At 43.8% G+C, this 26767-nt stretch overlaps 1 long non-coding RNA gene across 1 annotated transcript in view; it reads left to right on the top strand.

The window, feature by feature from the left end:
• Nucleotides 1–4718, top strand: part of LOC137547229 (uncharacterized) — a 32551-nt gene extending 27833 nt beyond the window's left edge. Inside the window, exon 3 of the long non-coding RNA XR_011026533.1 lies at nt 4611–4718. This is a non-coding gene — a long non-coding RNA (uncharacterized lncRNA). The remainder of the gene's footprint in view (nt 1–4610) is intronic.
• The last annotated feature ends 22049 nt before the right edge of the window (nt 4719–26767 follow it).

The raw sequence follows: 26767 nt of genomic DNA, 5'->3' as shown, positions 1-26767 counted from the left end.
AGCAATCAGCTGAAACATCTCCGCCCTAGTTACTCCTGATTGATCACCTGTTCAGGAGGCAGGGCTACAGACCCAGAGCTGCCTATATATTCCTTGACCTGTCAGTGCTCTGGTGTCTGTTGTAGCTGACAGTTCTCTGCCTCCTTGGCGGTAATCCCGAGCTGAGCTCGGGGTATGCCGCCGGAGGTCGCCGCTCAGGCCCTGCTGGGCCGATTTCGGTTCTGAAAAAAGCAGCACACGCAGCTGGCACTTTGCCAGCCGCGTGTGCTGCCCGATCGCCGCCGCTCCGCGGCGATCCGCCGCGTGCAGCGGCGAAAGAGGGTCCCCCCAGCCGCCCGAGCCCAGCGCAGCCGGAACAAACAGTTCCGGCCGGCGCTAGGGGCTGGATCGGGCGGCTCTGACGTCAGGACGTCGACTGACGTCCATGACGTCACTCCGCTCGTCGCCATGGCGACGAGGAAAGCGAAACAAGATAGGCCGCTCATTACGGATCAGGAGCGCCCTCTAGTGGGCTTTCATGCAGCCAACTTTCAGTTGGCTGCATGAAATATTTTTTTTTTTATTAAAAAAAAAACACATTGCAGCCTCCCTGGCAAAATAAATAAACCGCCAGGGAGGTTAAGCCTTAGACCCGTAGTCAGATCCGTGTTACATTTGAACTGGCAGGACCCCAGTGAATTTGTACATTAGATTAGTCTTACTATTCTGTGTATTATTACCTTGTGATTACTCTGTGTTTGACCCATTGCCTGTTTATCTACTCTGCTTCTAGTCTCACGCCTTGTACCTTTGCCTATCTGATCCTTGTTGCCGAGTCTTTGCATGTCTTTCCGTTTACGCTATTGTCTGACCCTCTGGTGCACATCTGATCTCTGTTGCTGGCCTTTTGCTTGTTTATCGATTATCCTTCTGTCTCACCCACTGGCTGTAACAATTGGTGTCAGCACACAGAGTGTATCTGATTATTGATGATCTGCAGTATCACCAATAATACAGATGTTATACCTGATTATATGGTGATCTGCAGAATCACCAATAATACAAGTATAGTTTGACACAGGACACCTTATGTAATGTGAGTGTTTGGTGCAACAGTAAGAAAGGTTATCTCCCGAGGAGCGGTAGATACAGACACTACTGCAGCCAAGGATTCCCTGAAGAGCAGGGAATTGGACTGCGCTGCAGCCAGTGGACACCTGAAGTGCAGGTGGCCTCTGACTGTGTAGACACTAATCTCCTTAAGAGGAGGAGATAGAGATTGTACTGCAGCCAGGGATTCCCTAATGACTCAGGAATCAGACTGTACTGCAGCCAAGGATTCAATGATGGGCTGGGAATCAGACTGTACTGCAGCCAGTGGACTCCTATAGGTAAAGTCCCCTGACTGGACTGTAAGGAGGACTTCCTGAGCCGCAGGCCGCCTTTACAGCTAATGGACACCTATAGAGTTGGTGTCACAAGGAGTACAGAGAGGCTGTTCACCCAAGGAACGAGTGACAGCCAGAAGGGTCATACAAGCCAGGTCGGCAACACACGAGCAGATAAAGTACAGAGACACAAGACTGATAAGGTATCCGGGTACAGGCAAGGTTGGCAACGGGTAGACAGATAAGCAAGGTACCAAATCAGTAAGCAGGAGAGAGGTCAGCAAAGCCAGGGATCATAACAGGTATCAATATAGCACAATCCTAGTCTGAGGTGTGAGGTCCTTGGTCTCAACACCTGAGAACTAATCTGAAGTATAACAGTAATAACACAGTAATCTCCTAGATTTAGGTGTGAGGTCCTTGGTCTCAACACCCAGGAACTAGTCTGAAGTATAACAGTAATAACACAGTAATCTCCTAGATTAAGGTGTGAGGTCCTTGGTCTCAACACCCGGGAACTAGTCTGAAGTATAACACAGTAATCTCCTAATCTTAGGTGTGAGGTCCTTGGTCTCAACACCCGGGAACTAGTCTGAAGTATAACACAGTAATCTCCTAATCTTAGGTGTGAGGTCCTTGGTCTCAACACCCGGGAACTAGTCTGAAGTATAACACAGTAATCTCCTAATCTTAGGTGTGAGGTCCTTGGTCTCAACACCTGGGAACTAGTCTGAAGTATAACAGTACAATAACACAGTAGCGCCTAAAGCGGAATCTGGCTAAGTGTGAATTCCCAGTTCCAACTGGTTCTAACACACTGTAAGATCTGACTGAGGTCTGAGTGCTCACACGTGAGTATTCGCAATGGCAGACAACGAGCAACTGACAAGCAAGTCCTATATATACTACAGCGCTCCGCAGCGCCGCCCCAGCCACTCAGCCAATCCAGAGTCCAGCTGGGATCAGCTGATCGGCCTGATCAGCTGACTCCACTTCTGCTGGCATAAAGGTCCTGTCGCCTGGCGCGTGCACGCGTAGCTCTCCATCTGCGTGCACTAGAAGGACCAGGCGAACCAGAGACATGTTGCTGCATGGAAAAGGCCGCCGGCTTGAACGCGGAGACAGCCGCCCTGCCGCTTGCCCGCACGGCGGCATCTCCACTATTCATTACACTGGCCTGTCAGACATCTGATTCCCGGTTTGACCTCGGGTAGCTTTAGACTATCTCGACTCCTTTGGTGCCACACGCATTCGCGGTACTCAGGACTCTGTCAGACTGTCAGGTAGGCGTCACTATCTGACAGTCATCACAGTATGGTCCTTGGGCTAAGAGACGAAGTCCGAAGGTGGAGAAACAATGGAAAGTTAATATTAAACACATCAGGTACAAACTAGTAGAGACAAAAAACACAGGGACGCCGGGAGCCCACTATCATGTGTTATCGTACAACCAATCTGGCTTTTGACATCAAAATACTACTACTAGTACTATATATATACTAGTACTATATAAATACTACGGGCAATGACTAAACTGTGCTTGTGGAGAAGTACCATCTCCACTCGGCCTTGTCGGTCGCAGCTCCAAGAAAAAATTCTGCCCTATAACTATAGAGGCGAGTACCCTACTAGGTACCCGCTATGGCTGCATTGGCTCTTGCTACACCCCTGGCAGCAATGCTATAGTCTGCCCCATCCCCCCCCCCCGCCGCAAGGACTGCAGACACCCATCTTCTACATGTGCTTCCTCTAGTGTGTGGCTAACAATGACTCGAACAGTAGCCGCACACTAGAGGAATCACATGGAGAAGATGGGTGTCTGTAGTCCAAGGTGGATAGCAGAGGCATACAGGGGGAGCGGAGGCACATAGGGGGGATACCGGAGAAGACAAGGGGAGATGAGGCACACAGAAGGACACATGGGGAGACATGGCACAAAGAATAATACTTTGGGAAACAGGGCGCACAGAAGGACACATGGAGGAGACGAGGCACACAGGAAGGAGACATGGGGGACACCGAAGAACACATGGGGAGATGGGACACACAGAAGAACACATGGGGGAGATGAGACACAGTAGAACACATGGGAGATGGGGCACACAGAAGAACACATGGGAGATGGGGCACACAGAAGAACACATGGGAGATGGGGCACACAGAAGAACACATGGGAGATGGGGCACCCAGAAGAACACATGGGAGATGGGGCACACAGAAGAACACATGGGAGATGGGGCACACAGAAGAAGATGGGGAGAGATGGGGCACACAGAAGGACACATGGGAGATGGGGCACACAGAAGAACACATGGGAGATGGGGCACACAGAAGAACACACGGGGAGATGGGGCACACAGAAGAACACACGGGGAGATGGGGCACACAGAAGAACACTTGGGGAGACGGGGCACATAGAAGGACACAAAGGAGATTGGACTTTGATTTTTAAAGCGGGATTGTCATCCACAAAATCAAATTACATTTACCCACTGCTCTGTGTTTATTATGCAGTCTGCAACCTGATGCTGCATTTCAAGCATTTCAATCTAATCATAAATATTTCTACTGTAATAAATCTTATTTCAGTCAACCTCGCTCAATTTGGTACATTGCTGATGAAATTGAAGCTTGTCGACTCTCCTCCCCCATTCCTGCTACTCACTGATTGGCTAAGGGCAGTTCAGTGTGAAGCTGCTGAAATACGATCAATGCTGTGCCCTCATGTGTTTACAAAGCAAGCTAGATATTACAGTTCAGTTTTTAGGAGAGAAAAATAAAGTAAGGGGGGAAATGACATCAGGATTATCTTCAATCACAAGCAGAAAAAATAAAAAATGCCTGAAACAGTTTTCTCTTTATTTCTATATAAAATTTACTGAAATTTAAACATGGACAATACACTACTACATATGTTATGTAAGTAGAACAAGCATTTATCTACTTACATATGTATTTTTTTCTGAGATAGTATGGCTTTCCCATCTGCTTTAAGTCTTATTTAGATGCTATGACTTTTTGGGGCAAGATCTTTTTTGCTTAGTTCAAATTAGTAACGAGCTAGATCTGGTGTGGAGCTCCAAATCAGTTACGAGGTCTATTATAGATAAAAAAAACTGTACTCCCACAAATGAAAGTACGTCCGCTAGAAATGTAAGGAGACATAACCTAAACTTAGTATAAAATTGGTTTTATTCCTTACACACCAGTAGAGAGCATAAATATCTACATTTTTGTTCACAGTACGCCTTGCCAACAACACTGCAAATGGATTGGTGGAGTTCAAAGTTCACAATGAATGGTATGCAGCTTGTGCAGATCTCTGGAATGAAGAGATTTCCAATAATATTTGTCATCAGTTGGGTCTAGGGTAAGTCATTTCCAATGCTCGGCAGAAGAATATAAATACAGTGTTCATCAATAGTTGTGCCCTTGATGTGTCAGCCAGAAAACCAGTATTTACAGCTATTCTTGACGGGAGCAATATTTCACCAAAATACTAAAGTAATAAAGACCATAAAAGACAATAAAGGATTCTTATGAAACTGGAGCTTTTCAGCTTGTAGCATTGTTTTAGCCCTTTTTTTTCTAAATTGGTGCTAAGCAATGTTACACGAACAAAAGGTTCTAGGTTGTGATTTGCTATACTCTATGTTGTGATGATGATACAACAAATAATATTAAAAAAAAAAAATCCCTAATACAAATTTACTAGAGTCTGTGATTTTTTATTTAACTATTGGTCTTTTGTTGGTCTATTGTTGGTCTACTGTTTGCACATGTAAAAATGTGTAATGGCTGTGTTGATGGCACTAATGGATTTTGAGACTCTAAGGCAACCAAATGATTATGCATCTGGATGTATCATGTAGAGAGAAAAAAAAGGAAGAAATTGGAAGGAATATTAAAGGGGCACTAAGGTGAAAAATTGTAAAATGTTAAATATGTGCATAGACAAATAAGAAGTGCAACATGAGCCATAAATTGCTTTTCCACTATGTTGCTGTCACTTACAGTAGGTAGTAGAAATCTGACAGAAGCAAAAGGTTTTGGACTAGTCCATCTCTATATAGGGGATTCTCAGCAAGGCTTTTATTCTTTGTAAAGATATTCCCTAAAAAGGATTTAAAGAGGAACTCCAGTGAAAATAATGTAATAAAAAAGTGCTACATTTTTACAATAATTATGTATAAATGATTTAGTCAGTGTTTGCCCATTGTAAAATCTTTTGGTGACATTTTTACTGTTGGCAGGTGATGTAGCTGCTGCATGGTTTTTTGGCAGTTTGAAACAGCTGTAAACAGCTATTTCCCACAATGCAACAAGGTTCACAGACAGGAAACTGCCAGGAGTACCATGGTATTCAGAGTTTCTTGTGGGAGGGGTACTACCACAATATCAGTCATACAGCGCCCCCTGGTGGTCTGTTTGTGAAAAGGAATAGATTTCTTATGTAAAAGGGGGTATCAGCTACTGAATGGGATAAAGTTCAATTCTTGGTCGGAGTTTCTCTTTAAACAATGATGCTGGCCAGCTTTGCTGCTCACTACACAGTTTTTTGGCAGTTGGACAACTGCCATTCGCTAAGTGCTTTTGAAAATAAATATATCCCTGAGAATCCCCATAAAGGGATGAACTGGTCCAAAACCTGTCGCTTCTGTCAGATTTGTACCTATTGTACGTGACAGCAATATAGGAGAAAAATAATTTATGGCTCATTTTTTAAAAAATGTACTTCTTATTTGTATATGTTTTCACATATTTTAAATTTTAAATTTTTTTTGCCACAGTGCCCCTTTAAAAGACAAAGGGTACTCACAAATCCAGGTCCAGCAACCATGGTGAGCACATGCGAACAAACTCAAACTAATCTTCATCCGGATGGTTTGTTGAATTTGAATCGCTCTCTAGAAAAAGAGTCATGTAGGGTAGTGTGCGAGTGAGAACTACTCTAAGCTACAGGTACTCATCTAATAATACGGTAGTTGCTCCTGGGCCAATCCTTAGCACTATATTCGGTACCGTATTGACCTTATGAAGCCATTATAACCTGAGAAACGTGTTGTCGTTTCAATCCAATAAATATCATTTTTAGTGCTACTTTGAGTTGAAGAGAAACCGTGACCCAGCATTGAGCTCCATCCCAATCAGTAACTGATACCTCCTTTTACATGAGAAATCTATTCCTTTTCACAAACAGATCATGAGGGGGCGCTGTATGGCTGATATTGTGGTGAAACCCCTCCCACAGGAAACTGTGAGGACCATGGTCCTGGCAGTTTCCAGTCTGTGAACCTCATTGCATTGTGGGAAATAGCTGTTTACAGCTGTTTCCAACTGCCAAAAAAGCAAGCAGCAGCTACTTCCAGTGACATCATCTGCTAGCAGTGTCACCATGTGATAAATGTCAAAATGTAAATCAGGGAGAGGAAAGCTTTTACAATGGGCAAACACTGACTAAATCATTTCTAAATGATTGTTGTAAAAATGAAACACTCTTTTATTACATTATTTTCACTGGAGTTCCTCTTTAAGTTTGTTTTCTTACCCTCTACTAATTTTAAGAGTTTTATCACATTGGGCCAGGGGCGGGGGGGTTGGGGCTCCTCCCTGTGCAGTATTTAATAGATCCACCCTCTTAAAGGATACCGTAGTGCTAAAAATATGACAAAAATGAAGCCTACTCTGTGTGTGGGGAGCAGTGCAGAAGCCTACTGCACCTGCAGCACTTCCCTTGCCCCAGCTTCAGCCTCCATTTTGCTGCAAAGTATCCCATTCTGAAGTCCTGGTCGGGTGGGGGGGAGTTGGTGCCCTCTTACCCGGACATAATACGCTGTGCATGGGCAGTATGTCCACTTGGGCATCTTGTGTGCGCGTAGTACCGCAGATATACTGCGCATTCGCAGACCACAACTTCTGTACGGGTCACTTTTAGGGATGGTCGGAATGCCAATTTCGATTCCACGGTAAATCCGCATTCCGCCATTGCCAATTACCGATTCCGCTTTCCGCTACCAATTTCCGAATTCCAAAGTAGAAATTCCGCCCAACTTTACCATCGATTTTCTCAAAAATTATAAGGTCTTTTTGAAAACTTTGTTTTGCATCGTGTTCAGAAGATTCTGTTTAATAAACCCTGAAAATTTGGTGCTTCTAGAACTTACGGGGGCTTTGCTATTAACCGCTAAAGCCGGTGGATTTTTACTGTAATGTAAAATGCAGAAAATAGGCAGATGCAGATTTTCTGCATTTTACATTACAGTAAAAAAAGTTTTCAAAAATACCTTATAGTTTTTGAGAAAATCGATGTTAAAGCCGGGTGGAAATTCCGTGATTTCCGGCGGAAATTTCCACGATTTCTGGCGGAAATCCGCCTACCACACTTGCATTACCGATTTCCGCATTCCGATGCGGAAATGCAATTGCCAATCGGAATTTCGGAAATTGCATTTCCGCAGAATCCGAATGGGCATCCCTAGTCGCTTTGCAGGGAAATGGAGGCTGACGCCGGGGGCGGTGTGGTGAGCCTCTGTGCTACTACCCAAGCACACATTAAGTTCATTTATTTGATTTAGGCCAGTTAAGATCTGCTTCAAATTTCATCAATCAGATGAATATTTTTTTGTGAATATAGTGCACACATTAAAGAGAACCCGAGGCGGTTATTTTCAGTCTTAAAGAGACTCTATAACAAAATGTTGAGCCTTATTTCTTCTATCCTATAAGTTCCTATACCTGTTCTAATGTGCTCTGGCTTACTGCAGCCTTTCCTGGTTGCACAGTGACTGTATTATCTCTGTTATATGATCTATTCTTCTCTCCTCTGTCGGGTCTGTCGGGCTCAGGCAGTCAGGCTGGAATGTGCTGGGCTGCTTGTGATTGGATAGAAGCTATATACACCCTCTCCAGGCCCCCTGCATACTCTGTATGACTCACACACTTAGCTCCTCTCAGCCTATCAATTGCTATGTCTATTGTTTGCCAGGATTGCAGCAGGGAGTGGCAGAAACAGCACAGAGGGGCCCAGGAGAACATAATGAATAGAATGGTATGCTTTTTATTGTAATAATTTTAGAGTACAGATTCTCTTTAAGAGAACACAGGGGCATGTTCTGTGCATAATGACATGCCTCTGTGTCTCTGTATTGCTGCCACTAGTCCCCTCCTGCTGTGCCCCCCTGTAAAAAGCACAACAATCTCCTTGTCGCTAGCCTTCTATTTACCTTCTGCATGTCATTCATTGTGCGCTCCCCTGCCTCTGTCCGCGCCATTGCCCGCCTCCATGGGCTTCCTGCAATTGGAAGCTAAGCCAAGACCTGGGAGGTACTTCCTGGGTCGCGGCTTAGCTTCCGATTGGAGGAAGCCCACGGAGGCGGGCAGCGGTGCAGACAGAGGTGAGGGAGCGCGCAATGAATGATGTGCAGAAGGTAAATAAAAGGCCAGCAACAAGGAGATTGTTGCTAGCCTGGCACTTTTTACAGGGGGGGGGGGGGGGGGCAGCAGACCCTGGGGGGGGGGGGACTAGAGGCAGCAATACAGAGACACAGAGGCATGTGATTATGCACAGAACATGCCCCTGTGTTCTCTTAAGATGTAAAATACACGCCTCGGGTTCTCTTTAAAGAGATAGGACTTAGCCCTTGGAATGCCCAAAAAACTAAAAGCATCAGCGTACATGAAGAAGAGCTACGGGATTTGTCTATAATGTTCCTTCGTTCCTTCCATCTGCAACGCAAACAGTTACAAGACGGTATTTAAGAACAGTGTAATGTATTTAGTGGCTAAAATAGATGCTTGAAGCAATTCTGAAACTGCTCTTCTAAGTAGCAACACATCACAGAGCACATAAGTATTATGCATACATTCATCATGCAGAATGCAGTCAGGGATCAGAAGGGAAGCACCGATAATTAGGCTGTGGCAGGCGACAGTCTAGACAGTAAGTGCTTGTTTAAACAAACAATAAAAATCTCCTTTCTATTGCTTCAGAGCAAAACCATACTTAAGCAAACTGTACAGCTGGTAGTGGGTAGAATGGAGGCACCCAACGTATGTTCTATTTTGATATTTTTAAATGCAAATAAAAAAATGATATAATAAAAAGAGAGGAAATTGCTTACCTCTCCAGATGATATAGACACCAGTTCAACTGGAAAAAAAGTTTTTATTCAAATTCAAAAAGCAATCTGACAACGCGTTTCACAGGTCATGGCCCGCTTCCTCAGGTCAATACAAAATGCCTTGATAGCATAGGGAATGCCTTGATAGCATAGGGCTAAGGGCTGTGGCTAAAAGTATTAGAGACACAGGATCAGCAGGAGAGTCAGGCAACTGGTATTATTTTAACAGGAAAAATTCATATCCTTCTCAGTTTTGGTTCCCTTTAAAGGGAAATAAATATGGCAGCCTCCAAATACCTCTCACTTCAGTTGTCCTTTAAGTCTGTAAGGCAGTAAAATAAACATTTAAAATAAACGTGTCATTACTCTTAGCATTTGTAAGTTTACACTGATGTTTTAAGGGAACCCTAGATGAGAGACATATGTAGGCTGCCATACGTATTTCCTTTTAAACAATGCACATTGCTTGGCTGTCCTGCTGACCCTCTGCCTCTATTACTTTTAGTCTCAGACTGTAAACAAGCAAGCCGGTCAGATGTGCCTGACAAAAATCTGACAAGATTAGCTGCATGCTTGCTTCAGGCAAGTAATTCAGACATTCCTGTACTGCCAGGCAACTGGTATTGTTTAAAAGGAGAGAAATAGGGCAGCCTCCGTATGTCTCTCTGTCTTGGGTTCCTTTTAAAGCAAATTTGTAAAGAAATTAAAAAAAGGCTCCGGATCTCAGAGTCTTCCCTGTCCTATCTCGGTGTCCTCATTCCAGTGCTGTCTCCTACCAGGAGCCTTCAACAGGCTTTGGAAGAATTCCTGTGCGCTCATGCATGCACAGTACAAAGCCATCCTGTAACGATTGTGGAATTCTCTCCATGATCAGCGCACAAGACGTGTGCTGACACTGCGGAAATCCTCCACAAGCGTATAATTTGAGGGATCCCAGCAAAAGGTGCAATGCACCTGTAGAGGGAAATTCCTGTCGGCAGGTGGAGCTGTGGAGTGCAGAGGAACAGATCCTCTGCCCTACCACAGACGCCAGACAGGAATTGTACGAAGGGAAGAAAACGCAGGGCAAGATAGCCCTGAAAGAGAGAGAGCAAAGCGACAGAGGGTATGTGTGTGCACCAATCTAGTCGCCAACCCGCGACAGTGCATACACAACAGCAGATATGAAGTAGGAATGCAATTGCGAGAGAGGTGATTGCCAGAGGTGACACAAGGCTACAGCAAATAATACAATGAGGAGATAAGAAAAATAACAAACGCTAACTAAACGCGAACACCGCACTCATTCGCAACAGTGCATGCATTTATGCACGGTCTCCGCATGTTAAGCACAACAGAGACAAGCACGCCTAACTAACCACCGACAGACAAACATGAAATAGAGTACGCGAGCGCTTGCTTAACGGTTACCTCACCGAGCCTCCAGCAAGTGTCCGTAGCAGACAAGACAGATACACGAAAACAGGAATAAGTGAGAGATAGGATCCACAGCACTAGCGCAAGAGGCTAGTGCGATCCAGGAAGACAGAATAGTAGGATCCACAGCACTAGCGCAAGGCGAGCGCGATCCAAGCTAGACAGGCAGATGAGATAGCTGGTAGCAACCGCTGCTCCAGCTATACTCCAAGAACAAAGACTTCCTGTCGACCACCGCTGGGACAGGACAATCGCAAAAGACAAACAAAACAGATAAGCAATCCTAACTGCACTAGGGAACCTGCCTAGTGCAGTCCCAGGAATTACTGTAGGCTAATCTTCAAACAATGAGCAAGGCTGACACTCCAGGAGTGTTTCACAGGACAAACCCTTATGACCACTCCAGTTCTGTGATATCACATGGTATATATATAGAGCAAGCCTACAAAGGATGTGGCTAGGCAATCTTCATGACAAACGTATGCAAATTCCTCAGCAGCAAGCTGCCAAACTGACAAAAGGTCTCTCTTCCAGAGACCTGCAGAATGCAGACCTGAACAGTGGTCAAAAAGCTGCCTGCCTGCGCAGGCAGCCGAGCGGATCCTCACACATCCGTATTCGGAAATACTCGAAGATAACAGTACTTCTGAAGCCTTCTGAGGATCCTCGAGGGCGTATTTGACCACCTGGTTGAATGCTTGAAGGGGGTGACAGTGCTGGAATGACAGGACCGAGTGTGGACCAGGAGGGCTCTATAGGATCCAAAACCTTCCCTTTCCATAGTTGAGTACCAAAATGCCGTAAATTTGTAATGGATCATGACTATGCCATTATTGTATGCAGGCGATCAGTGATGCCCGAAATATGGAGAAGTTATACATTTAAGATTAATTTATCCCTCCAAAACTGAGGAGTCCCCTTCCTTCTAGCACAGGGGTCGTCCCTGAGTTCCGCCCTTAAAGAGGAACTTCAGCCTAAACAAACATACTGTCATTAAGTTACATTAGTTATGTTAATTACAATAGATAGGCAATATAATCTCTTACCCACACTGTTTTAAAAGAACAGGCAAATGTGTGTGATTTCATGATGGCAGCCATCTTTTTGGTTAAAAGGAGGCGACAGGGAGCGTGAGGCACCGTTCCAACTGTCCTGTGTCCAGAGCAACCCTCCCAGTTGCTAGGCAATGTGAACAACAACATAGGAAATCCCACCTTGCTCTGCACAGCATCAGGGAAAAAAAGCCTGGCCTTTCTTTCTTTGATGGGTGGAGCTTAGCTAAAAATGCAGCTAAAAATGATGCTTTGGTAAGAAACACAAAGTTCTGATGCTGTGAAACTGTTAAAGAAATACCAAGCCTTTTCAGTTCTGCTGAGTAGATTTTTAGTCCGGAGGTTCACTTTAAAGCAGGATTGTGTAAAAGTACAAGACTGAAATTGAGCCTCAGTTCTCCATTTTGTAACATCATTGAAGGAACTTGGAGACAACAAGAGAACTTGTAAGGCTAGTTTCAATTTTGAATTAACTCCAGTCTATTAAGAATTCATTTTTTTCATGTTCTCCTTTTTATTCCATACTGTGGCTACAGTTTTTATAATTGTTATTTATAATAATTTTTCTGTAGATAATGAATTTATTGAATTTGTTAATAAAGCAACTAAAAAAATAAATTTTTACGGCTATTACCTGATTTGAGTACCGCAGAATTAATCCTTGCATCCTTGAGATATGCTACCCAGAGTATTGTACTGTTTCAGTAAGAATTGAACGTGTGAACCTTTTCTTCTTAGCTCAGAGTAGATAGTGGGGTTCCTCTTTTCCCGCATAAAAGAGGTGGCGGCAGCCTTTTACAGAAAAATGATGTCTAGTGGAGTGTTGGTGCTTTTCACGCATTCCCTCTTAACCTGTCTGCTCACCCAATTCCAGTTGCTTCTGCAAACTGATTGCATCCACGAGATTGGATGGTCTGTCAGCTGAAGTAGTTTTGGAGGCACTAAGCGGTCTGGCCAGTAGAGGACATGTGACATGGTGCATTTTACTTTGAGAAAAATGTACATTTATATATTTTTTTTTATTTAAATGTTACTTTTGTTTTTGCAATATGTGTCCTTTAATGATTCGACTTGTTGTAGCCACCATTTCCCTGTAGCACAATTTCCCACTAAGTGGTCTCAAGCTGCGATAGACACATTCCTTTATTGAGCATACGTGGTATGTGCAGATGGGCACATCGTACAGAAGCTATTTAAAAGCACATAGTATATGCGTGAGTTTTAGAAAGGGGTTTTGTAGGGAAATGTATTAAAGCACCAAGATGGCATCAAAATATGTTCAATTAAAATAGAAATGTAAGCTTTGAAAGGCTAATGTATCCTTTCAGATTTTATAAATGTTTCCACTTGAAAAGTCCTCATAGCAATTTAACAAAGAGAGAAATACATTATTTTAGTACTCTTTGCAGTTCAATTTCCATATCATTCTAAAGAAAATTTGGTTAAATAATTTAAAAGAAAATGTTATTGTAAAATTGATAAAAACATATATCAGTGATGCAGACTTTATTTCATAATTTTGTTGTTGTAATTTTAAAAATATTTTTTAAACAAGCCAATAATTTGACAGCATAGTGGGATAGTGCTTAGCACTCCAGCCTTGCAGGACTGGATCCCTGGTTCAAATCACAGCCAGGACACTATCTGTTTGTATCCTCTCCCCGTATCTCTGTGTGTTTCCTCCCGGAAGTCCGGTTTCCTCCCACATTCCAAAAACATGCAGATAAGTTAATTAGCTTCCCCCTACAATTGGCCTTAGACTACGATACATACACTACATGATACATACATAGACATAACTAAAGTAGGGATTAGATCCCTACTTGGGGGCAGCACGGTGGCGTAGTGGTTAGCTCTCTCGCCTTGCAGCGCTGAGTCCCTGGTTCGAATCCCAGCCAGGGCACTATCTGCAAAGAGTTTGTATGTTCTCTCCGTGTCTGCGTGGGTTTCCTCCGGGCACTCCGGTTTCCTCCCACATTCCAAAAACATACGGATAAGTTAATTGGCTCCCACTAAAAAATTGGCCCTAGACTACAGTACTTACACTACATAATATTGACATATGGCAATGGTAGGGATTAGATTGTGAGCTCCTTTGAGGGACAGTTAGTGACAAGATATATATATATATATATATATATGCTGTACAGCGCTGCGTAATATGTCGGCGCTATATAAATACTAAATAATAATAATAATAATAATAATAATTAGATTGTGAGCCCCTCTAGGGGAGTTGAGTGAAAAAAAATACGCTCTGTACAACGCTGTGGAAGTTATCAGCGCTATATAAATAGTAAATAATAATGAAAAAGTTTTCAAAGCTGAAAGTAAACACAATTTGACTTACTCATGACCTGTGGCAACAGTATTCTACTGGACTACTGACAGGGCAGAAACCATCACCTTGTTGAAACAGTAATTACTGTACAGGGCAACATCCACTGTTATTATTTTTTACACCTTATACGTGCACAAATCCATAACCATAACCATGGAAGATATTGGCGCCATAGAAATCCAAAACACTAATAATATTAAACAATCCAATCTGCTAGTTTCTGTTATGGTGCCCATACATGGTTAAACTTTTTCTTTTCTTTTTTTTAATTAGATCATTTTATTCAATTATTTTGTTGGATCAATTTGTCAGAAAATCCTGAAAAAATTATTGAATATAAAGATTTTTTCAATATGTCCGATCGGATTTTTATGGAGAAAATGGGATACTCGTTAGCTTTTCTTGATAAAAAAAAAGGATTCTTTTAGACTTTTATTTGATTGTTTTGGTCAAATAAATGGGAAAATCCAAAGTTTTTATTGTACCATATATGGGCACGGTTAGAAAAAAATTTGAATTACTGTGTTTTTTATTTACATGCACATTGTTAAGAAAGCTGAAAAAAGTAAGGTTTATAACTTTTGAAATGTATAGGGCTGAACTACGCAGATTGTGATGATGATAATGATGGTGTTGATGTTTGCATCCATATCCTCCATAGATAATATAACACATTTCTACATAAATGACCATATTTCTCACACTATAAGACACACCTGCCCATAAGACACACTTGTCCATAAGACACACCTAGGTTTAGAGGAGGGAGAAGAAGAAAAAAATATTCTGAACAAAATGGTATACTAAAATACTTTATGTTACCATGAAAAGTGAACAGCAGCCAAAGGACTTCCGAGGCCAGACATGCAAAAATTGATCATTACCAGGGATGGTCGTAGTCAGCCAACTTCGCTACGCTGGAACTACCCGTAGTTTTACACAACTACGCTTTGCCAAACTACAGCTTCGAAATCAAATATTCGCTTCATATGCATTTCGTAGACTACGCATTAAAATACGCAATTACGCATAGTGCGAAGCGTAGTGTATGTTGATGCGTATGCCCGTATGCAGAAAATTTTCCGCATTAATTCCTCTGTAAATGCTTATACCAGGAACTCTTTTATGCGTACCTTCCCCTTTCCAATGCGTAAATTTGTAAGTATACAATCGCATGCAGAAAAATAGACACGAATAACGCATTCGTAGTTCACTACGCAATACACATGTTAACTATGCATAGTGGGCGTAAGCTACGTGTAGTGGTAATTTGCTTCACGTAAATTCGTAAGCATAGTTTTGAAACTTCACCTACGAACTACAACGCGTAGATGCGAACTACGGTGCGTAAATTCGCACTGGCGTAGTTCCTGCTCATCCCTGATCATTACCTGAGTGCTTTTTAAACCCATGGAGGAAGCCATTGGCGCCCTCCGTTCATTTCCGACGCAATTATTCACTTAGAACTGGCCCCAGGTCAGGTCCCGTCCCCACAGTACGGGTCGTTTCATTATTCCCCTCCAAAGATGGCCGCCGAGCTGAGCCGCGGCTGCGCAATATGCATTGACGCGAGTGCGGCTGTGCAGCTCTCAGCCCTCTTCCAGCCGCGTACTCACTCCCCGCGTCCTCCTGTGCGTCCATCGGGCGCAGCTGGAGGAGGGCTGAGAGCTGCGCAGCCGCACTTGTGTCAATGCGTACTGCACAGCCGTGGCTCAGCTCGGCGGCCATCTTTGAAAGGGAATAATGAAACGACCCGTGCTGTGGGGTCGAGAACCGACCTGGGGCCAGTTCTAAGTGAATAATTGCAGTGGAAATGAACGGTGGGCGCCGACGGCTTCCTCCATGGGTTTAAAAAGCACTCAGGTAATGATCTATTTTTGCATGTTAGGCCTCGGAAGTCCTTTAAAGTGAACCTTAAGTCTAACCAAAAAAATTAGATTTACTCACCTGGGGCTTCCCTCAGCCTACTGCAGCTGATCGGTGCCCTCACAGCGCCGCTTAGATGCTCCTGCACCTGCCGGCGAACACTTCCGGTTGGCCGTCACCGGCCGACAGGCATGGGAACGCGAGTGATTCTCAGCGTTCCCAGCCATAATATCGCCCCCTATGCTGCTATTGCGGTCTCCTGGCCGATCAGCTGCAGTAGGCTGAGGGAAGCCCCAGGTGAGTAAATCTCATTCTTTTTTTTAGACTTAAGGATCACTTTAAATACAATCATCACTGTCAGTGCATTACACCATGTTAGCCACCCATCAGTAAAAACAAATAAGGAGAGACTCCATTAACAAATAAGGAAAAACTGTAAGGTTTAAGTATAGAGATGGCCCGAACCTCTGATTTTCGGTTCGCGAACCACGTTCGCAAACCTCCGCAAACGTTCGCGAACATGCGAACTTCCGCGACCTGCAATAGACTTCAATGTGGAGGCGAACTTTGAAAACTAGAAACATTTATGCTGGCCACAAAAGTGATGGAAAAGATGTTTCAAGGGGTCTAACACCTGAGGTTTTGCATGGATGAGTGGGATAGACGCCAAAAGTTCCGGGGGAAAAACCTGGATTTGACGCAAAGCAGCATTTTAAGGGCAGAAATCACATTGCATGCTAAATTGGAGGCCTAATCTCTGATGCTAAGCACCACTAAGCATCTGGCCCGGAGAGTATGCCCTACATCTCTCAATGCCACACAATGGGCATGAACGAGAGTGTAAGAGATCATGGTAGTCATTGGGGATCTTAAAGGGGAACTGAAGAGAGAGGTATATGGAGGCTGTCATGTTTATTTCCTTTTTTTTTAAACCAAAATAAAAGTTTATTGAAAACATTGCATGTCATATACAAGGCACAAATAGATTACAGTATTACAGTCATGTTTATTTCCTTTTAATCAATACCAGTTGCCTGGCAGCCCTGCTGGTCTATTTCTCTGCAGTAGTATCTGATTAAAACCAGAAACAAGCATGCAGCTAGTCTTGTCAGATCAGACTTATAAGTCTGAACCACTGAAACACCTGATCTGCTGCATGCTTGTTCAGGGGCTATGGCTAATAGTATTAGAGGCAGAGGATCAGCAGGGCTGCCAGGCAACTGGTATTGTCTAAAAGGAAATGAACATGACAGCCTCCATATACCTCTCTCTTCAGTTCCCCTTTAAAGATCTGATCCGCCATGATTGTCATTATAGCCACGCAATGCTAAATGACTTTTGTGTGATCATGCACCTGTACCGACGCCACGATATCGCAGAAGTGACCGCTCGTCGCTCCAAAAAACGCCGGTCGTCAAGAAAATCATCAGAAAAATTGTGAGTTGGTTACTGGCCTTAAGCTGCACTAACATTAATTAAAATGACATTAAAATTAAAATAAACCTTTTTTTTTTTTGGAGGGGGGGGTGGGTTTGCATCTTATGGTGCGAAAAATGCTGTACAAAAAAACCGCCCCCCTAACACACTATTTTTCATACATTATTTTTTATTTTAAACAAATAACTTTTTTTATTAATATTTTCTTTTCTCCTTGCACTTATTGTAAAAGTACAGCATGTCTACATTGCTCAGGACTGCATTTGTGTTGATTTCAAAAAGTCCAATAAATATATTTTATATCACATTTCACATACTGTTAAAGGGCTCAGTTCTGTTGAATGATTCAACTGCTAAGTGAAATGTTTTGAAGCAAGAAAATACATTCGTTAGCTATTTGTAACATTTTTATCACAAAGTAGCATTTTTTGAAATATGTGACCTTCTGAAATCAACCTTGCACACAGTAATGTAAGATACATTTTGTTTGTTTCTTATTGCCTCATCTTTTGTTTATTTTAGATGCTTTAGAAAGAGCATGTAGTTCTGTTTATCAATCATAAATATGTTTGCAGAAAATCTAATGTCCTACTATATTATCCTCTATAATAAAACCCCTGTGTCCCTGCGTCACGCTGTTCCTGTGTAGCTGGGCCCGTCCTTTTTGCTGCTGCGCATGTGCACAGCATGGTTTCAGCCTCACAGAGACAGGAGGACAGGGACGGGGCCAGGGAGCTGGGTGGGCGTGTGAGCGGGCGGCCAGGTGTGCTGCGGGTGTGCGCACGTCGGGCGCGGCGAGAAACACAGACACTAGAGCCCGTTTTTTAAACTTGGGTCTGCTGGTACACAATAATAATACTACAACTGTTATACATTTTGGCTATTATATTAAAATATTTACTATGTTTGCTAGGTCTTAGGGAACATTAATTACTCATTTCGTTTAGAATACAGTGAGCAGAAAGAGAAATCTGTTAAAGTATATTGCAAGCTATCACCCACTTTTTGGCGAGGCAGAATGCTTTTTTTTTTTAATTTATTGATAAAGAAGTTCAAAAGTACAGTAACATACAGTACAAGACAATGATTCAATACATAGTGTACATTACAGCAAATCAGCTATGCAAGGAAGTCAGTGTCCGATTGAATCATCCAGGCCTATGGCAAGTTGGCAAGGATGGAAGCAATTTTCCCCGTCAGCGCTCCTCCCATTCATTAACCAATAACTTTATCATTACTCATCACACATAAATGATCAATATCTTTTTTTTTTGCACCACAAATTAAGCTTTTTGTGGGCAATACTTGTTTTTAGTAATTGCTTTATTTTCTATGCATTTTATAGGCAGATACAACAAAAATACACTATTTCTCCAATTCCATCACCTATAGTTTTAAAATAAGCAATATTTTATTTTCCCATAAGTCCTAGCTATCACAACATTTAAATTATGTTCCTAGTACAATGTATGGCGTCAATATATTATTTGAAAATAAAGGTGTATTTTTTCTGGGGGTTTTTTTTGTGTCTCATCATTTGTAAGCCCTTATGTACTAAAACAGCAGTAATATACCCTCATGATGTACATATTGAAAACTGGGGTGGGGGAAGGGGTTTTGGAAGGGTTTAATTATATTCTTTTTTTAATAAAAAAATCTGTGGTGTGTGATGATGCTAGGAACACTCCCTGGTTTGCCAGGAAGTGTTTTTTGGGTTTGTTTTTTTATGTTCATTCACATTCTTTATTATGAAAGGACATGGCCCTTGATTGGGGTCATGACCATTAATTGCAGGAACTGCGATTGGTTCAGGGAAGCCTTGCTTCCCTTCCCCAACTGCAGACAAGGAAATACCACCACTCGGAGAGGCAGTTGTGCGCACCTCCATTTAAACAATGGACAAGATTACTCATCCAGTTTGTCTTTAGCGGCACCAATCTGGATGAGAATGTTCATCCAGAGAGGCTTCAGTGGTCAAACTCTAGATATAATTATAATTAGAGAAGATTATAATAAGGTTAAATGCAGATATATGAGAAGAAATATCAGACATGAAGAGAACAAAGACTATAGGTGGGTCAAGTTGGTCTTCAGTCTGATGAAGGTGTTTATCTAGTACATGGTTCCTATAAGTTAAAGTGAGGAGAAGAGGAAGTTAGGTTGGTATAGCCCAGTGATCTGCAAACTTGGCTCTCCAGCTGTTAAGGAACTACAAGTCCCACAAAGCATTTGCCTTTATGAATGACTGTGGCTGTCAGACTCCTGCAATGCATCGTGGGACTTGTAGTTCCTTAACAGCTGGAGAGCCAAGTTTGCAGATCACTGGTATAGCCCCAACTCTGATACCCATAGTCAGGCATCGAAGTACATATATGTGTATATTTTCATCCTAGCCCCCCCCCCCCCAGTTCTATTGCAGCATACTAATGTGAGAAAATGCGGAAAAGCCACCGCAAGTGCTCAGGATAAGGCGGCTGATTCCGCGTTCAACATGGCGGATTCCGCGTCTAACGCGGCGGTTTACACGCATAGGCCTACTTTTGTCCGCATGGCAGAACGCGGAGAAACCGCCGCGTGCTCGGATAGCGGTGCGGCTGGTTCCGCGTCCAGCAAAACGGATACATTGCAAAACAGATCTGGTGTGGTTGGGACTGATCGTCCACACAGGTTCAGAAGGACGTGCGCGCGTTCAGAGGCAGAGCTTTTATGACAGCCAGAAAGGTGTCAGCTGACCAAGCCGGTCAGCTGACAATTTTACCACTTCCCATTGGTACAGCACTTAGGGGAGGCGCTGGAGAGCGCTAGGGTATATATACTGGATGCTGGTCATTCTCTGGTTGTCTGCCGTTGCGATCACTACGTGGTAGCACTCAGACCATTTGCTATTCCATGTTGTTATTCTCTGTTATGCTTCAGACTAGTTCCAGGGTGTTGGTGATCAAGGAACTCACACCCAAGACTAGGGAACTGTATTATCATTCTGTTATACTTCAGACTAGTTCCAGGGTGTTGATGATCAAGGAACTCACACTCAAGACTAGGGAACTGTATTATCATTCTGTTATACTTCAGACTAGTTCCGGGGTGTTGACGATCAAGGAACTCACACCCAAGACTAGTGTTGGGCGAACACCTGGATGTTCGGGTTCTGGAACGTTCGCCGAACATGGCCGCGATGTTCGGCATGTTCGGGCCGAACCCCGAACTCCCCGAACATCCCGCTTTTGGGGGCCCTATGGGGTCGCAGGCATAAGGGGGGAGCATGCCCCGATTTCGGGGGGGGGGTCGGAAATTCCCCCCACCCCCTCCGCTAGCGCTCCCCCCTCTGCCCGCTTCCCCATACAAAAGAAGTGAGTGAGGAGGAGGAGTCCAGAGAGTGACGCGTTGAGGGAGGCCGGGCAGCGGGCGGTTCAGCGGTAGTACCCTTGTGGTACTTCCGCCCTTTCTCTGACCTCACGTCCTCTGCATACGAGGGTACCCTCGTATGCGTCATCACGCAGAGGACGTGAGGTCAGAGAAAGGGCGGAAGTACCACAAGGGTACTACCGCTGAACCGCCCGCTGCCCGGCCTCCCTCAACACGTCACTCTCCGGACTCCTCCTCCTCACTCACTTCTTTTGTATGGGGAAGCGGGTATAGGGGGGCCGTATTCGGCCGAACAGGGCCCTGTTCGGCCGAACAGGGGCCCTGTTCGGCCAGGCATTGAGCCGTTCGGGCGAACCCAAACAGTTTGGCCGAACACCACCAGGTGTTCGGCCGAACTCGAACTTCACCCGAACAGGGTGATGTTCTGCAGAACCCGAACAGTGGCGAACACTGTTCGCCCAACACTACCCAAGACTAGGGAACTGTTTTACTATCCTGTTATATATCAGATTAGTTCCAGGGTGTTGATGATCACGGAGTTCACACCTAAAGAATAGGCATTGTTTATATCTGTTATGACCTTCTGCTTTCCTGACTACTCTTCTGATCTCTGATTATGTACTTCGCTATATCTGATACTCTGTTGCCGAACTCGGCTTGTCTTAGGATTCCGCATCTGTCTCCTGTCTCTGTCCCTGATCTGTCTGTCTGTTGCCGACCCGGCTTGTCCGACTTTGAGAGCTATCTCCCCAGTCTAGAGATAGCTCACAGACCTGGGGGTGACACCCTTCCTTGGTGTCACTCACACGCTGTCCTTCCTACTCTTAGCCTGACCCCTCCCTCGGGAGAGTCTCAGGCTTACGGAAGGAACGTGTTCCTGTGCAGTACTCCTTACTGCTGTGCACCTGCTCCTCAGGTGCAGTCCTCAAAGTATTTCTGTTGCACCAAACACTCTTATTACTCAGGTGTCCAGAGGTTAGAGATATATCTGATTATCGGTGATACTGCAGATCATAAATAATTGGGTATATATCTGTATTCTCGGTGATACTGCAGTTCACCAGTAATCAGACCCTCTCTGTGTTACACCGATCGTTACAACTAAATTATATACATACTGTACAACATTTTTTAGAATACATTATCCAGGAACTTAGGTAAAAATAATTTATTGTTAAATTAGCCCTTATATTGTGCATCACACTAAGCACTTGAGGTTGTTGTTTTTTTTATTTGCTGTAATGCATTTTTTGTTTCCTATCTTGGTTTTTTACTTATTTAATGACTGATGACGCAATCAGAACAAGCCTTTCAATAGAGCCAGCCGCGCACAGGGGACAAGGTCTGCAATCCTCGCAGCGATAGGGAAGCCAGCTGCCCGATATTTACACTGGCAAATGGTGGAGTGGAGATGCAGTAGAATGAGCGGGCACACGGGACAAGAGCCGCCAGCAGCATTACACAGGAGGCAGTTCCCGGCAGGGGCGGCCATGCGGTATGTGATCCGGCTGCCTGAACATTACTGATACACTTGTGCACGGGCATCAGAGACATGGGGAGTGGGCACACACAGGCAGGGAATCCCCGACATGGCGGCGGTTCTTATCGGCGGGCGTTCGGAGGTCGGGGATTCCCTGCCTTTGCCGTATAAGACGCAGGGACCTTTTCTCCCCATTTTTGGAGGAGAAAAAGTGCGTCTTATACGGCGGAAAATACGGTAGATCTAAATATCATAAAATTTTAACAAATGTGTACCAGATTATGACACAATGCATTATCAGTACAAGGACACGTACATACACATATATATATATATCTTTCAGTTCTAGAGCACACAATTCAAAAACTTACAGAAAAAACCTCAGAGCACAAACTTTGTTTAGGTTATGAAGCTTTGGACCTCTAAATCCTCATTTAGGCCTCTGGGAGATAATGTGTCTAAACTGAAAATCCAATATACTTCCCTTTCACACAATTTCTTATATCTCAGACCCATAGTGAGTGACTCTGGGATATGTTCCAGACCCATGATGTCTCGGGGTAACCTGCATAGGAGGATTTCTCAGGCCCCGCTGGGCCGATTTAAAAAAAAAAAAAATTCCTACACGCAGCTAGCACTTTGCTAGCTGCGTGTGGTACGCGATCGCCGCCGCTACCCGCCGAGCCGCCCCCCCCCCCCCCAGACCCCTGCGCAGCCTGGCCAATCAGTGGCAGGCAGCGCTGAGGGGTGGATCAGGATTCCCTCTGATGTCCCGCCCCGTTGCTATGGCGACCAGGGAAGCCCAGCAGGAAATCCCGTTCTGAACGGGATTTCCTGCTTACTCTGATCGCCGGAGGCGATCGGAGTGGGTGGGGGGATGCCGCTGCTTAGCGGCTATCATGTAGCGAGCCCTGGGCTCGCTACATGATTTAAAAAAAAAATTTAAATAAAGTGCTGCGCTGCCCCCTTGCCGCGGGAATTGGACCGGCAAGGGGGTTAATGAGCAAGAAAGGGAAACGTCATAATTTTAAATAAACACACATCTTCCACTAGTACTTTAATATTTTAGAAGCAAAAAAAAGTATGTAAAAAGCAATCTAACATCCTACAAAACAAACTACAAATATAAATAGAACAGTAATAGATCAAAACTAAAAAGAACCACTTTAAATAGTAAATTTATACTTGAAGGACTTTTTTTCCATTTAGACATTCACTTTTTCATACAAGTATTTTAAGGCAGTATTAATATTACGGAGACCCTTGAGTCATGCAACTTCTTATTTTATTCCTTTTATCTTTCTTTACTTTGGAAAAGTAAAAAATATCAGTAGCAGCCAGTCATTTTCCTCAGTGCAAGTGGACAGTGTGTGATTAATGGACAACTTTAACATATTTTTTGATCTAAATATGTAATTAGTCCTGCGCTTTTTTTTCTTTGAATTTTAATATTTAATTATGAAAGAAAAAATGGCCAACTTGAAAGGGAATTAAACATCAGTGAAATGAGAGGACCGTTATAATTCATTAATTGTTAATAATCAAACTAATTTTCCCTATTAGTAAAATGTCTTGTGTGAGTTTTCATTGTATGACCTTCAAGATTCATCATAACATTGTCTTTTTAGAATTTTGTACAGCTCCAAGCCATTTATTTCATTTTTAACCAAGGGAAATCTTTCCGTTTAAGAGTAAAATTGTAAGGTTCGAAAACCTTTCATGAGTTTTACTGACATTTTTTTTATGTTAACTTGAAACATTTATCTCTTTGAAGATATACTGTAGCAACCAATTATATACTGACTTAACATGTTCACGCTATTTAAAGAAGAACTCTAAGCACTCGTTCTGAATAACAAGGACTATGTAAGAAGCTTAGAAGTCTTTCATACAGTAAATTATATGTAAGCCCGTGTGGCCATTTGCAATTCACTTTTTCACCTCAGTTTTCTCCTAGGTGATTTTTTTTTCTCAACTTGTAAATAAAATGCCTTTTAACCACTTCACGACCGCCCCCAGCCGATGGGCGGCGGCAAAGTCCGGGCCCAAACGACCGCAATACGCCCATCGGCGGGGGCGGCTGCGGGAGTGGTTATGCGGCGATCGCGTCATTCGTGACGCGATCAGCCGCCGGGGACTGGCTCCGCCCACCGCTCGTAGTAACCCGCCGGCCGTTCGGAAGCGCCGGCGGGTTACTAGCACCCGGATCGCCGCACTTACATTGTATAATAGGCTTTGTAATGTATACAAAGCCTATTATACTGGCTGCCTCCTGCCCTGGTGGTCCCAGTGTCCGAGGGACAACCAGGGCAGGCTGCAGCCACCCTAGTCTGCACCCAAGCACACTGATTTCCCTCCCCCTGCCCCCTGATCGCCCACAGCAAACATCTCTTCTCTCCTCTAAACACCCACTAATTACCCATCAATCACCCCCTATCACCACCTGTCACGGTTATCCATCAGATTAGACCCTAATCTGCCCCTTGCGGGCACCCAATCACCCGCCCACACCTCAGAACGTCCTCAGACCCCAGCCCTGATCACCTCGCTAGTGCATTGCTTGCATCTATTTCCCCCCTCTAATCACACCTTGAGACACCCATCAATCACCTCCTGTCACCCCCTAGCACACCTACCCATCAGATCAGGCCCTAATTTGCCCCGTGTGGGCTCCTGATCACTCGGCCAAACCCTCAGGTCCCCCTCAGACCCCCTTCCGATCACCTCCCCAGTGCATTGATTGCATCTATTTTCCCCTCTAACCGCCCCCTGAGACACCCATCAATCACCTCCTGTCACCCCCTAGCACTCCTATCCATCAGATCAGGCCCAAAACATCCTGTCATCTAAGAGGCCACCCTGCTTATGACCGGTTCCACAAAATTTGCCCCCTCATAGACCACCTGTCATCAAAATTTGCAGATGCTTATACCCCTGATCAGTCATTTTGAGAAATTTGGTTTCCAGACTACTCACAGTTTTGGGCCCGTAAAATGCCAGGGCAGTATAGGAACCCCACAAGTGACCCCATTTTAGAAAGAAGACACCCCAAGGTATTCTGTTAGGTGTATGATGAGTTCATAGAAGATTTTATTTTTTGTCACAAGTTAGCGGAAATTGATATGTATTGTTTTTTTTTTCACAAAGTGTCATTTTCCGCTAACTTGTGACAAAAAAAAAATCTTCTATGAACTCACCATACTCCTAACAGAATACCTTGGGGTGTCTTCTTTCTAAAATGGGGTCACTTGTGGGGTTCCTATACTGCCCTGGCATTTAAGGGGCCCTAAACCGTGAGCAGTAGTCTAGAATCCAAAGGCCTCAAAATGACCTGTGAATAGGACGTTAGGCCCCTTAGCGCACCTAGGTTGCAAAAAAGTGTCACACATGTGGTATCGCCGTACTCAGAAGAAGTAGTATATTGTGTTTTGGGGTGTATTTTTACACATACCCATGCTGGGTGGGAGAAATCTCTCTGTAAAAGGACAATTGAGTGTAAAAAAAAATCAAACAATTGTCATTTACAGAGATATTTCTCCCACCCAGCATGGGTATGTGTAAAAATACACCCCAAAACACATTATACTACTTCTCCTGAGTACGGCGGTACCACATGTGTGGCACTTTTTTGCACCCTAAGTGCGCTAAGAGGCCCAAAGTCCAATGAGTACCTTTAGGATTTCACAGGTCATTTTGCGACATTTGGTTTCAAGACTACTCCTCACGGTTTAGGGCCCCTAAAATGCCAGGGCAGTATAGGAACCCCACAAATGACCCCATTTTAGAAAGAAGACACCCCAAGGTATTCCGTTAGGAGTATGGTGAGTTCATAGAAGATTTTATTTTTTGTCATAAGTTAGCGGAAAATGACACTTTGTGAAAAAAAACAATTAAAATCAATTTCCGCTAACTTGTGACAAAAAAAAAAATCTTCTATGAACTCACCATCCTCCTAACGGAATACCTTGGGGTGTCTTCTTTCTAAAATGGGGTAATTTGTGGGGTTCCTATACTGTCCTGGCATTTTAGGGGCCCTAAACCGCGAGGAGTAGTCTTGAAATGAAATTTCTCAAAATGACCTGTGAAATCCTAAAGGTACTCATTGAACTTTGGGCCCCTTAGCGCAGTTAGGGTGCAAAAAAGTGCCACACATGTGGTATCGCCGTACTCAGGAGAAGTAGTATAATGTGTTTTGGGGTGTATTTTTCCACATACCCATGCTGAGTGGCAGAAATATCTCTATAAATAGACAATTGTGTGTAAAAAAAATAAAACAATTGTCATTTATGGAGATATTTCTCCCACCCAGCATGGGTATGTGT

The sequence above is a fragment of the Hyperolius riggenbachi genome, chromosome 2, assembly GCF_040937935.1.
Source record: "Hyperolius riggenbachi isolate aHypRig1 chromosome 2, aHypRig1.pri, whole genome shotgun sequence".
In the NCBI taxonomy this organism is placed as follows: domain Eukaryota; kingdom Metazoa; phylum Chordata; class Amphibia; order Anura; family Hyperoliidae; genus Hyperolius; species Hyperolius riggenbachi.
Note: the sequence above shows the minus strand (reverse complement) of the source record. Positions and strands in the feature narration are given on the sequence as shown.